At 46.3% G+C, this 11,223-nt stretch overlaps 1 long non-coding RNA gene across 1 annotated transcript; it reads left to right on the top strand.

Moving 5' to 3' along the window:
* The first annotated feature begins 296 nt into the window (after window positions 1-296).
* LOC135902750 (uncharacterized) lies at window positions 297-3,620 on the top strand. Its single transcript, XR_010564583.1, has 3 exons — window positions 297-407; window positions 2,786-2,945; window positions 3,522-3,620. It is a non-coding gene; the product is annotated as an uncharacterized lncRNA (long non-coding RNA).
* Window positions 3,621-11,223: the final 7,603 nt, after the last annotated feature.

Below are 11,223 nucleotides of genomic sequence, written 5' to 3'. Positions count from 1 at the left end.
TGTGAAGTGTGCGTGCTTCATGCTCGATGATGATTTCGGTTAAACACCATAGGTACACCTATTCCTCAGTGGACTCCCGTTGGACAACGAAATTAAAAACGGCGTTATGTGATGACTGCATTTTTCAACTTATGCCAGCAGGGCACTACAAAAATGCAGGACAAGTCTCAGTTATGATTCCACCCACAAAGTTTCCTTTGGCGATCAGCAGGGTTTTGTTCCCGCAGACGGCTGACCTTGTGATGTGGATGACTTCGATTGATTTGGACCTGAACAACGAGACTGCGCTACAGAGCGTCAACCGAAAAGACATGATGGTGCGCTGCTCACTCGATTTCGGAGTCTACGCAATCATTTCCATCAGACTTCTCGGAGTTTCCTTCTTCAAGAATAAGAGGGGACTTGTGGTGAGTCTACTTTGCTCCTATTCTTACAGACTCTCCGGAAATCAGAGCAATATTACGGTGTATGTTTGCATTATACTTCGGGATCATTGTGATAATTTCTCCTCAATGAAATTCACAGTACACATCTCTCCTTTGTGGTAGTGACGGTAGCAATGAAACGCGATATCGGCAAGCATGCGGCTGAGATATAGCAGTTAAGAATGTTTAGCATGCTCTTATCACGCGTTTGTTTTGCACTGTTCTGCGGAACGCTTTCAACAATTACTTGAATTGGGCGTGCAAAACTTCACATGCTATGTGTGGGCGCTGAATAATTTTTCAACGGGTGGATGTGTATGAATGGAATGTCTGGTATATTTAATTATCGTTATATTAAGGCACAAGTTGAATGCAGTGACACTCTTTTTAGTACACAGCAATAAATTTACAGAAGTACACAAGTTAAGCACAAGTACACATGTAATTATATTAGGGCAGTAGTATATTTTGCACTCTGCCGACTGAGAAATCATGCTCAATTCTTCCTGATGCTCCATCAGAACCACACGCTGTTAATAATTGCAGAGAGTGTATTTTCTATCATGAATTTGTAAATTTGCTATGTATGCTGTGTAGACGGACGAGCTTATATGTTCATGGATAATATAAAGATCCATAGTTGTGGACAAAACTGTACCAGCTGCAGGCTTTCATTCCGCAAGAAGCTGCGCAGGAAAAATTATTCCGAGCTTATCGATTGCTCATCAACTTTCACGTTTGCTTTAGGTGTCCACCGCATCCAAATTCTTTCGAAATAAATAATGACAGGAGTAGCTCTCCCTGCTCTATGGTACGTTTCTGTGTTTGCTACTGGTGGGCTATGCCGTGTTGAGCAGTATGCCGTGGTATGATGCCATATATGTACAACGGCTGTTTCACATACTGCTACATTAACGACCAAATTTGATGGAGCGCCACACATCATAGTAAAATTCACCGAAGTATGGTTGTAATTCGTGGCAGCTCTTCTATTTCAGTCGTTCAGATAGCGAAAATCCCTTGCTGCTCCAAGAGTGATCGGTGCTGTTCATCATCCAAAAAAGAAATGCCGTGCGTGTATGCTTTATAAATATATTTTGAACTTGTTAGAAACGCACGCTGCGTCAGCCCAGTAGCTTTGGCGTTGCGCTACTGACCTAGATGTGGCAGGTTCAAATTGGGCCGTGGCAGCTGCATTTTGATAGAAATAAAGTGCAATAAGCCTCTTGTACTTCGATTCAGGCACAAGTTAAACAGCCCCACGTGCTCAACATTTTTCCGGATCCCTCTACAACGTGCATTATAGTCATACTGTAGTTTTGGTGCGTAAATGTTCAATGTTGAATTACCACGAACGATATATAATGATTTCCTAGAGAAACGAAATGTTCTCAGGGACCTTGAGCGTGCAGATGCTGTTATTACCTGTCACAATGTGGGTCTTGTGCAAGCATATAAAGGCCGAAGTTATTTAGGTATAACAATAAAGAGGTCAAAAGAATATAAAGACAAGGCTCTTCGCAGCTTCGATGAATATCACTTCAACGGTTATGTCATTTCATTCGTGACAAAGAAAGTCGCTGTTACATACTGACACGGGTACTTGTTTATCTGTTTCGGGTGACCGCTTTTCATCGTCTCAAAAATGTTATCGCTCAGCGCGGAAAGCGTCCGCATCTATCAAAATTTCCCCAATGTTATCGATGTTTGTTGTCTCTTGCCAGAGAAGCTTCCGTAACCTGACTGAATATGCGACGCGAATTGTGTAGAACTTTTTGGGGACACGGGGGCACCAGCGATTACTCTGGAACCTTCGATGACCTATGTGCAATAACCGACGTGCTAGACCGGCAGAGCAGATTTCGACAATCGCTGTCCGCGTTCAGCGCTATCGCTGTGCTTTGAGCGTAACTTGCTTTCATGGTCACAAGTTCGCCCAATAAAAAGTTAGTTTCGTCATTCACAGTTTTGCCGCTGTATTATTGACCGTCACCACTACGTGACAATACAATGCTTCTGTAACAGCTTGCTAAATAAACAGCAGCAAAGCCACGTCCCCCGTTCCTCATCCGGGGTCCCATTTCATGCAATGGCCTCACGCACGCACGGCCGCGTCCTTCTAGTTTGTTTGCGAGAACGCAATAGCAGCAATCGTAATTGCTAATTCACCGTGCGTCCGACTTCGCGGAACCAATCTGCAGAGCTTTTGCGAAGGCAGCGGCAATCGGAAGGCGGCAGACACTACACAGTCACAGAATATAGATGACATTATGTGAACCACTTATTTAAGTAATTCTGCTGTGATATGGGAGTGCAGCATGGAACTGTTAACACCATGAAGATTCCCTGTTCTCTTGCAGCTGTCTTACAGCGAAAGAGACTCTAAGTGGCAGGCTTCAGTCAGGACTGTTTCGCAAGAGGCGAAGTTGGATAAGTACGTCCGAATTCTCAGCTGGTACGGCTTGCACTTAAATGAAACTGAGAGACTCGCTTCCCTCATCAGGAAACACGAGTCAAAACGTGAGACATCTTCAATTTTTAAAGCACTGCTTACATAAGAACAAAGCAATTTATTCAAATCTGGTTGAGCTCCAAAAGTTTTTCCCAATCGTGAACCATGGAGAGCATGTATTCGCAATGAACTTGGTACGCTAAAGGACTTTCTAAGAATAAACGCAGAATAAACGTTATTTCCATTTTCATATTAGGCGGTGCAGTTGGTCGAATTAAAGACATTGTTACAAAGAAAATCCTGTTTGTGAGTTCCGAGCCAGAAGCTATTTCTTTCCTCAGAAGAGTTACATCTGCCTAATGCTTTGCTATAAAACGCTATTGGTATTTTGAGCAACATATTTAAACGTCTCGTTCGAAGAAGGTGAAATGAGAAGCGAGTGGCGACATATTTGTTTCGGAATTGATTCTGCATGCATTCCTGCAATTATGTTTTCCCTATATTTTTTCGACAAAGATGGAAATTTCGCGCCAATTACCTTTTTATACCGCACAATTCAAGAAAAAATAATTAACAGTTAATCAATACAAAGTTTTTAAACTATGAATTCTTTTTTTCAAATTTTTCTCTCTTGCTCATTTCAGTTGACAACATCGTCGTGAATGAATATGTGTCGCAAGCCAACATCTTGGAAGGCAGTATTCGTTCTATGGGGATGAAGACACGACCATACGTAAAGGGAGGTACGTATATTTTTAATAATTAATTTATTTATTCATTTTAGATCTCATAGCGTGTCCCACGTAACATGAGGCAAACTTGACCACTATGCAAATGCGACGTAGCAGAAAAGAACGAAGCTAATTTTGTTTCCAGTCGCTTCGAGACACTCAGACTGCTCTTTTCGAATACACGTAATTAAAAATTTGAATTGTTAATTCAACTCGTCAAATATTATAATTAGATGACAGGCATCAATCAGAAAATTGCAGAGGAATAATAAAAACACATAAAAAACTTTTTTTCAATGCGTACAACATAAAATCGTTTTTTCAAGCATGCAAATAGCCCGAGAATACACGCAATATTATCGAGCGACTAGCTGCCACAGACACTTTGTGTGCATTGGTGGGCTTTTTGTATACCGTGTATACGCGGATATGGGTCCACTGTCTTACGAAAGAGGACGACGTCGAAGAGCGGCAAACACGAGGACACGCGGAGCGAGTAAAAAGAAAAAATCTGCGGATCCCACACAGTGTGCAAATGGATGTATGCGAAGCTTTCTATGCTCCTTGCTTTGATCGAGAATAATTAGCCGCAACGTTGGCGGCGAATATCTAATTTCTTCAACGCTTAGTGCAGTACGAGTGTGGTGAGTTGAAAGTAAACATAACCTTGAGTGCACCATTGCTTTTTGTCAGCGTAGGGCACAGTACACACAGGGAGGCGCGTTCGCTTGAGCCGTTGTTGTGTGTCATTGTTCATAATCACTGAGAGGGTTGGGCATTATCCTAGCCTCACATAGCACATCGCGTCGTGGCAGAAGTGTTGAGCTTTATCGGAATACGGGAGTGTACGTAATTCAAAAAGGTAATAAAATTGTATGTATACATCGTATACATACATTCGCGGTTGGCACTACGTTTCGCTGCGCAGCGAAGGCGCTCCTGTTCAGCGCGACTCATCTTCAGGACTTGCGTCTTCTCGATGCTGAGTGCACGCTTTGGTGCCATTTTTCTGGCGCGTCTTTGCGTGCTCCTTATGTATACGTGGCCATCCCGCTGTTCAGAGGCCACTTCTAAGCGCACTCTTCAGGCTTGCTTCATTCAGACTCAGGGTATAAGACGGAGTCCTCTCCCCTGACGTTCCTCGCCATCTGGAGCTCGGTCGCAGGCGCTGCTCCACCGACGACTACCTTTCGGAATCGAAGCAGCGCGACTGGTGTATCTTCGGCTACGCCTTGCTGCTTGCTCTTGTTTTCTTGGGAGGGGGGGATGGTAAGGGGCGCTTTCAGTCGTTTCTTACATTGTCTGTACACGATGAAATGGCTTCCGCCACACGCCGCAAGCTTGGTGACCCATTCATGTCTTTGCGTTGGCTCTCAGTGACACGCTTGTGGCACACTATAGCGTTCGGTATTGGGCCCATATCCGTATGATGCCCGGTTTAGTGGCTAATCTTGCACACTTGGCTCCTTGGTTTGAAGCTTGAGCAAATGAAATAAAAGCAATACTGGCGGAACACCACCAGTGATAACGATAATGGCTGTTTTGAATAGACCAAGCATTCTTACACGCTTGATCACCAGCCCAGGTTGCGTACCAGGAGGTTGGCCATGAGTTACTCCGGCGTGGTATTGGGCGCGATCATGTGCATAATAATTTCCCCCCATCGACCCACTCCTGCTGCTTTTGCTAAGTAGCGCCAACCTTTGATGTGCGCCGCTGTTGCCTGATTCCTTCCTCAATACACTTCCGCTTCCTAGGTTTTCGTTTCCGGTGATACCACTTCCGAGATTTCCCGCTCCTGAATTTACCTTGGTGCATGCTCGCATCTCTGATCAGGAGTGATGTTGCCTCCGCTTAAAGCCAGACGCTTCGACTGCGTAAGATCTGCTTGAGGCGAAAAGCTGAGGGGAGGGAGGAGTGAGGGAGGCGCTTGGAAGAGCACGTTTTAAGCACGTAAAAGTCAGTGTATTACTCACCGCTTCGACCCACTTTCCAATACGGCTGCCACATCCTCATGCGAAGGTGTCTCCACACGACGTGAAACGCCAGCTCCAGAAAACGTAACGAACATCTTCCGTCGAAAACTCAAACCCATTATATCCATTGTCCATATGATGCTATGGTTCGGTGGGAGGTCGAGAATATGGGCATTTTAACCGCCTTTCATAACGGTAGCGCTGCTTGTAACCCGGTCTTCCCAATCGTAGCTGCTGCCTACACCGAACACAACCTTCACGCCACGTTCTAGAAATCTAACCGAATAGCGCACGCCAGATGATTGGTTCTATTTCACATGCCCCAGGATTGGACGCATCGCCCACCATTGCCGCCACCGCTGGCCTCCGTCATACTGACACATGCGTTACACTCAGTGGCGCCTGGAACTTGCACTATATGCTCCCTCGTTCCGTCGTGAGGCCTCAAGTGTTGAACGGCTTCCTACTGAAAACCAGACCAGGCGCCTCACCATCGCCCCAGCGCCGTCAGTTCCACTCACCCGAAACTCACCGCTCCCTGTCTCCCTTCGGCTGCATCACGGAAAACTAGCCAGTACAGACCGAAAAGGCCACGCTTTGTATACGACCTTGCTTGAATATCCTGATTTTCCTTCATAGACAATGCCAACCTTTTTGAAGTTCTGGTTGATTACGTTGCAGTTACTTCAGTTGTTGATACCTGCGCACAATACTATGTAATTAGCTCGAACCCGGGCCGCTGACGCCTTGGCTTCACCTACGTTCAGAGTAGCTGACGGGAGTACACCTGCCGTGCTTGGAATGGGCACTGCACACAACGCGATTTCTGGTCACCATACGTCTCATTTTCTTCTTGTGCTAGTACACGGCCCCTTGACCTCATCCTTCGAATGGACTTGCTCTCCAAACATGCGGCCCTGATCAACTTCTCCCTGGGACTTGTCTGCCTAGAAATTCCTTCGTACTCCGACAATCTTCGACAATCTCATTCTCCTGAACATCATGCTTGTTGCTTTTCGCCGTGGTTGCCTTCAGCCTAACTATTTGAAATGTCAATATGAGCACTGCAAAATCTGCATACCCGGCCATCTTGTAGACGCTGCAGGCGTGCGACCAGACTCTCATAAAATTTGCTTGATTAATCAGTTTTCTACGCTATGGTAGGGAAAGGGCGTGCGCAGTTTTCTTGGCCTATGCTCGTACAACTGTCGTTTTATCAAGAAGTTCGCGGATGTAGCCCGCCCTCTCACTGATCAACTCAAGAAGAATGCAATTTTCAATTTGAGTCCTCAAGAAGCGGACAACTTGACATGGCTCGTTGCCATCCTAATGAAAAGTCACCTGTTCTAGCACATGTTTAACCGTCAGCCAGCCCGAGCATGCGTATTGATGCCAGTAGCCAGTGTGTGGTCGCCGTCCTCGCAAAACAGCAGCACGGCATACAGGCGTGGTCGCCTATGCAAACCGCCTTCTGTTGCTGTCGTAGCAAGATTACTCGATCACTGAACGCGAGTACTGAGCTCTCGTCTTAACCATCAAATAATCAGATCGTACGTGTATGGCAGGGACTTCTCAGTAATTCTCAGACCGCCATGCAGTTTGCTGGCTTTCCTGAGCCCAGTGGTCACCTTTGCCGTTGGACACTACACTTGCAAGATTACACATTTTCTGTGTTCTACGAATTTGGACGGCGACATCGAGACGCCGACGGCTTACCGCGTTACGCAGTCGATCGCCCTGATACATTAGAAGATGATTCTGAATCCTTTGTCCTCGTCATTACAGACTTCGCGCACATAGCTCCCGAACAGCGCCCTGACTCATCGTTGTGGCGTATTACAGTCTCAACTCTCCACCCGAATGCGCAAGAAAGGGTCCACCTGGACCCTTTCTTGCGGATGTTTGTCATTCAGAACCACACCTTACACCCCTATAACGCCTGCCCATACGACGCTTAGCGCTTGTTTGTTGTTCCCGCGCACCTGAGCTGTGCTGCTGTGGGCCAAATTCAAGATGCGCATACCACCGTACGCCTAGGTGTATCACGCACGTATGATCACATCCATATGCACCTGTTTCGGCCTGGTCTGTTACGTTCTGTGCGACGGTACGTTGCAGCTTGCGACTGCTGACAGAGACGCAAGATGTGTGCTCTACTGCCTGTTGGCAGCCTTGAGCCCCTTAATATCCTTGAGGTACCACATTTCCGAGTAACACTCATTCTCCCAGGGCCTTTCCCCATGTGAATACCTGCCAATAGACTGCTTGTAGTCGTTACCGACTACTCAGCGCGGTACACTATGACACAAGCACTTGCCGCCAGCTGTTCTGCTAGGGTAGCCCATTTCATTATTTACAACGTCGTCCTGCGCCACAATGCTCCTCGTTCGTTACCGGCCGCTGTTTCGGCTCTTAAAATTGTCCACGACATTCTTCGTTCCTGCTCGATCATCCCAAGATCACCATTGTGCACCATCTACAGACAAATTGCCTTACTGAACTCCCCTATACTTGCTGTGTACGTGTCTGATGACCACCGGGACTAGGAGATCAAGCTGGCTTTTGCGATCTTCGCTTACAACTATTCCCGTCATGCGAAAGATGGCTACTTGCATTTTTACCCACCATTGCCATGTACCCCATGCTCAATTGTAAAGCAGGCGCATCCAGTGCCTATGCTGGTGAGGCTCTTGCCCATGTTCACATCTCCGTGAGTTTGTCCGTGATCGTTTATCAGTTTCAAAGAATAATCAAAACGTGTTTAGGATCGCCGACAAGGGGAGGTGAGTTCCGTACAGCCTGTTCACCTGTTATCTTGGCTCTTAGGGCGTCATACGCAAATCACAAATGTGACCTTTCAGGACGCTCTACTAAATCCTACACCAACATCTGCAACAATGACCAGTCACACAGCCTGTGTGACTCCTTAATTTGTAGTACTAATCACACGAACACTAATTGCACCGGGGCAGTGCTTCTGCCAGCGAATGGAAATTTCATTGGCGGCCACTTGTGGCTTGTGCTTAGACGATGACGATGACGATGGTGTGGTTATTTGTTGTGTACGCGCTAGCCGTACCGCTGCTGCGGCGTCGTGTGATTTGCCTTGTAACTATATCCTTTGAATACAGATTCTTCTCGTACCAATATTAACAGTCAACAGACTCCAAAATTGCTGTTAGCTGCAAAGTGTGACAGTTCTGGCGTAAGTGTGGATAACGTAAAGGGAGCTTGCTGTATACACACTGTTTGCTCAACATGTGAATTCGAATTGCACTTGTGAACCCGCCATAATGAAGTTTTATGCAGGCAAGCGTACTTATGTGCTCGTCACTGCTGTAGCCCTTCATAAATCGGTACGCTGCGGTAAATGTATAGCAAGACGTGATATCGAGAACCCAATTTAGATTTTGTCATTACCTTCGTCATTTTACCACAGGGCTGCGAACCACTCATACTTGGAAGGGACTCGTTTCAGGAATATTGCGCCGTCAGCTGCGAAATGTCACAGTTCTGGCATAAATGTACCTAACGGTAATAAGAGCACGCAATATGCGCACTGGCTGCCCACCATTTGAGACCGAATTACATTTACCAAGCCGAAATGCGAAAGGGCTATGCAGGCCAAATATGTCACGCTTAACTAAATCACTAGGTTGTCAGTGGTGGAACGGGCAGTGCTGTGCGCGAAGCTAGAGCCCCGACCTTTGCTTCGGCCAAACGTGGCTGCACACGCCACCAGTGACGAGTACTATTCTTTATTGAACCAGAAATTAACAGCGCGGTTTTGACGCGACAAGCAGGGAGAAAATCAATTCGTCTCTTGCAAAGAGGGAGTTGTCTACGCCATTCCGTTGTCATATGGCATGCTTTATGTCGGTCAAACGGGAGATGCTTTAATGAACGCCTGAAGCAGTACAACAACAATGTGCATAATACAGTAAAAGGGCATCTGGGCATCCACTGTAGAGTCTGCAACACTACGGCCTGCCAACCTGACCACGCTAGAACACAAATTTTAAGTACACATAGTAACCAACTAATGCGTGAAATCATCGAAGCAGCGCACATCGCCTAGTCAAAAGACGCATGCGTCAGTAGCCCCTTTTTATCCATTACGCCCAAAGAACTAGAATTTTTAGCGGGGGGGATATGATGATTACAGTTATCTCCCCTGTTCAGTGCAGCGTGTATGATAGCTTGAGATGTCTGTTTTTTGTTTTTTCTGTTGGTTTGAGCTGTTATATATTCTTCGTTCCAAGCAATAAACTTCAGTTCCAAGTCAGCGCTCCTCCATGCCGTTTCTCCCTGCTTGTCCCCGTGAAAAATGCGCTGTTCTATTTCAAAATGTCTTACCAACTCGCCCAAACGTCTGTTTTAACGAGTTCTATTCTTTACGTGCACCTGCTACCTACCAAGCAAATGACGGCTGTCTCAAACAATGGCGGCGTGGTTAGCTTGAGGTTAGATTTAAGCGGAGTCATACCTTTAGGGATTCTGAATTGTTGCCTAAAGACGAAAAATTGCAGCCGAAGCATTCTCAAGATGACGGTCAAAGGTATTGCGTTTGCATTGAATCAGTGCAGTCACACAACGTGTCGCCGCCATCGAAACGAGTTAAGGAAAGTTGACAGTCACTATAGCGTAAGCTAAAGAGGACGAAGGGGAAAGCATGTGCACTCACGAGGCGCTCGGTAAATTACATGACATTCACATTCGAATGCGTTGTTACTTCCAATAGCTTGTTTTCTCGCGCCAAAGGTCGCAGTGTCGACTGCCTTCTTTTCAGTGTGTCCTAATCGGTATCCCTTAATTAACTTCGCCTTAACACCGAAGCTTATGGGTCCGACTCCCACCAAAGCTCTTGGGTTCGAGTACCTTATCTCTATCTCAACCGTGCCCTAATGTGCGTTCTACTAGTACAAAAAAAGTTGAATGTCTTAATCTAACTGTCCCTTAATTACCCATGTATTATTCATCCGTTACAGTAGTACGACTCGCATCAATTTCAGTGAAGTTCACTTTTGATGCATAACACCGGACTGCCAATTTTTCAATAAGGCTTCTTCACCTCATTAAATGCCTGTGCTGCAGCCGGAGTTGATCCGATGGTTGGGATCGAACCGTGCAACATCGGCGCAGCGCGATGCGCCAACGCTGACAACCCATGGACCCAGGGAGGCAGGAAAGAGGTTTAGTTACAAACATACAAAGATACCTAAGTAGATAGCCGCCGGAAAATTCCTAGAATGCCCAAAAAATAGTAGGCACGATTTCCACCAATAACCGAAAGTAATGCTGATGCCCCGATCCTAGCTTTGGTGAAACTCGAGCCCAGTCCCTCGGCCAACCTGGGGTACACATGCCACCGGTGCAGAGTGCTATTCCTTCTTTAGCCGCCGCTACTTGCCGAGCCAACGGCGGCTGCTTTATGCACGCGGCCACGGCTCGGCTGAGTGAGTTTAGGTTTAGCGGGGTTATATCTTTACGGGTTTCATCACCCAGTGCTGCGATGCAGTGAACGTCTTGAATGCAACCTTAGTCACTGGGTTTTACAAGGACAATAGTGTACTGGTGTAAAAACGAGTAATAATGTGCACGCTTGATACTCACCGACGTGCTAAAATATGACGCTTAAT

Source organism: Dermacentor albipictus, chromosome 2 (assembly GCF_038994185.2).
Source record: "Dermacentor albipictus isolate Rhodes 1998 colony chromosome 2, USDA_Dalb.pri_finalv2, whole genome shotgun sequence".
NCBI classification, from domain to species: domain Eukaryota; kingdom Metazoa; phylum Arthropoda; class Arachnida; order Ixodida; family Ixodidae; genus Dermacentor; species Dermacentor albipictus.
Note: the sequence above shows the minus strand (reverse complement) of the source record. Positions and strands in the feature narration are given on the sequence as shown.